Consider the following 5,000-nt stretch of genomic DNA (forward strand, 5'->3'; position numbering starts at 1 on the left):
GCTTTGTGGTATGATCTATGTTTTCTTGTTTAATCTTTTGAAAGCTGGTTTCTTCAGCGGGAGAGAGTAGATGAAATGTTCTGCAAATCATTTGTACATGTATTGATATTCAGTATATACGTATATTTTCGCACATGTGTGCCTAGGTTACATACACATATTCGCAGACGTGCGTGTGTGCGTGTGTTTGCATGTGTATTTGTCTGCATGAATGTGTGCATGTGTTTTCAGCTGCTTAGTCTGCGGCGATTAAGTATTGCCGACAGTGAGTCATATATGTAAGCGCTAAATGTATCGTTCATCTCATTAGTTTATTAACGTTCGCAGTGTCTTTAACCCAGCGGTAACCACACATTCTTATGACGGTGCGGGGCTGCAGAGCGATGTAATGAGATAATTTCCCTTGTGCATTTACTTCATCAGGAGGCAGGAGAGGGGAGTTTTAGCCGCTTGTCGTCTTGGGTGATACGTCGGCGGACATTGGTGAGGGAGGGGGGTAGGAGGGGATGTGTGTGTGTGTGTGTGTGTGTGTGTGTGTGTGTGTGTGTGTTTGTGTGTGTGCGTGTGTGTGCGTGTGTGTGTGTGTGTGTGTGTGTGTAAATGTATATATATGTATATATATATATATTTATATTTATACATATATATACTTACACACACACACACACACACACACACACACACACACACACACACACACACACACATATATATATATATATATATATATATATATGTGTGTGTGTGTGTGTGTGTGTGTGTGTACATATATATGTGTATATATATATATATATATATGTGTGTATATATATATATATGTGTGTATATATATATATATATGTGTGTGTGTGTGTGTGTGTGTGTGTGTGTGTGTGTGTGTGTGTGGTAGGGGATTATATTTATATATGATTGTGTGTGTATTATTCAAAGCTGCATCTCATTCCGTTTGTTGTTTATGCTTCCCTTCCAAAAAGTTCCATTGACGTATATATTTACCGCCCATTTCGTCTAACGTTGCAACACCGATTATCTCCTTACTCGCAACTTCTTCGAAACTTCTTTTACGTGTAGCTACCCCGAACTTCTAACCTGTTCATCCATATCGGGTTGAGTAAGAATGTTAAAAAAGAGAGAGAAAAAAACAACAAAAAACTCAAGGTAGTTCAAGGCCTGAATAATAGCAAAGGAATGTACTTGAGATTCGTAGGATGTGCCGCTCGAAGTACCCATCCTTCCCCCGAGTGCAGGTGCGCGCGAGGGGGCAGCGAAGACGTCCAGCGTTGTTTTATGCAGTCGAAAAGGTGCCTTGGGAATGAAATATCTTTGTTATATATACTCATATGAATATGTTTTTATTTTTGAGGGGGGTTTGTATGTCTATTACTATGTAAAGGGTTTATCAGGTTATTGAAAATAAAAATAACACACTTGATATGTCAACAAAAAGACCAACAAACTAACGCGTGTGCACTGATGAAATGAAACATAGCCATGATAGGAAAATAAATCTAAATCGTATTATTCTTTTCTTAATTTTCATTTCAGACTTTAAATATGTGTATAAATATTGCCGTCAGCGTTATCTTGTCGAGCACCATAGTCTTTTCGTGGAAATTCATGCGCTTTCCAAGAAAAATCTGCAACCTTGACATAATTTCAAGAAATGAAACTGAGTCAAGTAGGGGAAACGGCGTTTACTGGCAAGATTTAACGAAATGTAAGTTTAAGTACTAATAACAAAATACATGTTAGCCGAAAGCCTTTCAAAGGAAGCCTTTGGAAAAAGAAAATTAATAAACCCGACTAAGAGATCTGACGGAATAGCTGAATTGATAAAATAAAGGAAGTGTTTTTTAGAGGTTGTAAATTGAGGTAGGCTGGTAGCCGTGAGCGAGGCAGCTGGCAGGGGGCCGACGTTGGGTGGAGAAACCTCTGGACAATTGACCTTCCAATAAATCTTGACAGCAGAGCCACGTGTGCCACTGGAGGGAACCTGACAGGGCCATCTCCCCTCGCCTAGGTGGGGGGGGGAGGAGTGGGAGGGAGGTTAGCCTTCCCTCCCCCTAAAAATTCACTCCTTCCTACACTCCCCTACCCTCGCCTCTCCTTCGCTCTTATCTCTTCCCCCGTCGCACCGTCCATCGCTCAGGGCATGGCTACTCTGGTGTCGTGGCGAACGTGCGTGTGAGTGTCTGTGTGTGTGTGTCGGCACGCCCATCACACGCCCATATTTTCTTGGTGTACTTGGAGCGGTGTTACAGGAATGTCACGCGAGGTCACTTTTTCTGTTTCTCCTTTTTCTCTTAAAAAAAAAAAAAAAAAAAAAAAAAAAAACTGTGCTATTGTCCCTTCCCTCTCTTTTCACCCTCTCTTTTTCGAAGAAGACTCAGAAGCAAATGGAGATGAATTAGGTATCAGTTTATGCAAACAACAGCGATAAAAATCCTCACTGCATTTTAAAGTAAAATATACAGTTTTTCGTTTGCCCAAACTGTTTACATTCAGATCCGATAGTTAGCCAAAATTCATAACTGTTTATGTTTATTACTGTGAAAACCTCTTTAAAAATATTATATAAATACTTTCACATGATATATTATTGTAGCATGCACAGCCTTTTACTACAAGTACGTTACCATATTTCAAAATAACATGATGTAGTAGATAGTCTAGTACGCGCATGCCACCGGTTTCCCCCACGTTGAACGCGGTTTCTCGCAGCGACATAAAAGAATGCCCAAACAGGAAACCTGGAATTCCATCGCGTGGTTGGGAAAGAAATGTGAAATTTATACAAAACTCTCTGGCAAAAAAAAAAAAAAAAAAAAAAAAAATAGACAGATGAATAGAATAAAAGTAAATAAATTCCGAAAGGGTACTGGGAGGTAACGAATTCAAGAAGCTTGTATCTAGAAGGATATGACAGGAGTCATAGAGAGGTCCGTTAGAAATCTCGTAAATGAGTTAACGACTCCGCAATTGACGTTTATGAAATCACATACCACATGCATCCAATTAACTACATATTTAATCAGCATCATATGAATCGACTTCAAGGGTCAGAGGTCAATTCATAGAGAAGCAGAGTGGAGGTCAAAGAGCAAAACGCACTGAGTATTACTCGCTTCGGCAGAGGTTAACCGGAAATTGCTATAGACTGCGTGTTCTCACGTTCGACTCCCCAGAAAAATTAGCATGGCACTGTGGGCCCGTCCGCATGCAGTTTTTAAAAGTAATCCACAATTCGTCATAGAACCCCTAGAAGTGGAAACAAATACGAATATATTTGCTGGAACAAGTATCTACTAACACATAAGAATGAATATTATTTTTCTGAATGCTCCATGTCGTGAGGCCCTGATGGGATAACATAAATATATGAATGTTCAGAGGATGATATTGCAGATAGAATTGACTTTTAATTTGTCAGCTCTCGGTTGCATTTTGTTCTTAATTTGTTTTTAGAGAGAGAGAGATAATGGGGAAGACAGACAGATAGAGACCGATATGCAGAGTTAAAAAGATAATAGACAGTCAGAACTAGAGACAGAGTTAGGCAGAGAGACATAATTAAACAAGTTACGAGAGAGGGAGAGAGAGAAGAACAGACAGAGACACAGGCAACTGCAGAGAAACATAAAGACAGGTAGATAGACGGAATGGAGAGAAGGCGAGACGGCGAGAGGAGGGGTGGCCAGTATGGATAGTTGTCAGACTGTTGAGGCAAACCAGGTGTTTTCGGCGCACTACGCCCGTGACACCAATATCTCCCCCTCCCCCCTCCATGAATACCACAAGTGATACACTTATTGACACCTCTAACTTCATGGGTTATACAGTGTCAAAACATAGTATTTAGGTCCCTATACTAAGAGGAAGCTGACACCACAAGTAAATACATAAGTACTCGCGTAGAAACATTTACATGACTACTGCTTATCGGTAGACATTTCCATTAGTGTATCATTGCATTAACGTGCCTAGCATTTGTACTATCGGCATGCCAAGCCAGTGAGGCCTGTGTGAATGAACACACACAGGAGTGCAAGAGTGTGTGGGTGCGTGTGTATGAGAGAGAGATAGAGAAGGAGCACAGGAAGAGGGAACAGAGAGAGGGGGGACAGGCAGAGGGGACACAGAAAGAGAACAGAGAGAGGGAGAGGTGAGGAGAGAGAGAGAGAAAGAGAGAAAGAGAAGAAGTGAGAAAGAGAGAGAGAGAGAGAGAGAGAGAGAGAGAGAGAGAGAGAGAGAGAGAGAGAGAGAGAGAGAGAGAGAGAGAGAGAAGAGAGAGAGGGAGGGGGGGGGAGAGCGTTAGAGAGAGAAGGGGGGCAGAGGAGAGAAAGAGAGAGGGAGGGGAGAGAGAGAGAGAGAGAGAGAGAGAGAGAGAGAGAGAGAGAGAGAGAGAGAGAGAGAGAGAGAGAGAAAGACACACACACACACACACACACACACACACACACACACACACACACACACACACACACACACACACACGCACACACACACACACAATCATACAGGACAGATATGACCAGAGAAAGAAATATAGCAAAAGGGAGAGCGAGAGCACGGAGAATGCTCTAAAATCCATGTGCAAAAGGCAGATGCCCAATGACCGGATGCTTTGCAGAGGCTGGATGTGACCTGATGGATTCTTTCCTTTCGTACACTTGAAATATTTCTCTTTGGCCCTTGAGTTTGTATGTTTCAGATAGAACGTCCCCGTCAGGCGTTCTCTCATTCATTCCCGTTTCCCAAATGCCCGCTCCAAAATGATTATTCCTTACGAGAAAAAAAAAAAATGCCCAGATTTCCCATGCTGAAAATTTCGAAATCTTAGAAAACACAAGTGCTAGTGTGACACAAACATGACGGAAAGGATTGCGTGGAACCCCACGTCTGCGCGCCGCCTGCAGCGCCACACGAGGGTATAAATTCCCGCGCACTCTGACGAACGTCCCCAGTTGGCGTCCCGCGAGGATCAAAGTTGTTGACTTAAC

General features: G+C 42.1%; 1 protein-coding gene across 3 annotated transcripts in view; it reads left to right on the forward strand.

The window, feature by feature from the left end:
- The first annotated feature begins 4,929 nt into the window (after positions 1 to 4,929).
- The window catches only part of LOC125027251 (cilia- and flagella-associated protein 251-like), a 5,376-nt gene continuing 5,305 nt past the window's right edge, over positions 4,930 to 5,000 (forward strand). The window contains exon 1 of one of the 3 annotated variants that reach the window (XM_047616211.1): positions 4,930 to 5,000. This exon is cut by the window's right edge and continues 42 nt beyond it. The gene's annotated coding sequence lies outside the window, so the exon portion shown is untranslated. The other 2 variants (XM_047616212.1, XM_047616213.1) reach the window with 2 other exon arrangements.

Source organism: Penaeus chinensis, chromosome 7 (assembly GCF_019202785.1).
Source record: "Penaeus chinensis breed Huanghai No. 1 chromosome 7, ASM1920278v2, whole genome shotgun sequence".
Taxonomy (NCBI): Eukaryota; Metazoa; Arthropoda; class Malacostraca; order Decapoda; family Penaeidae; genus Penaeus; species Penaeus chinensis.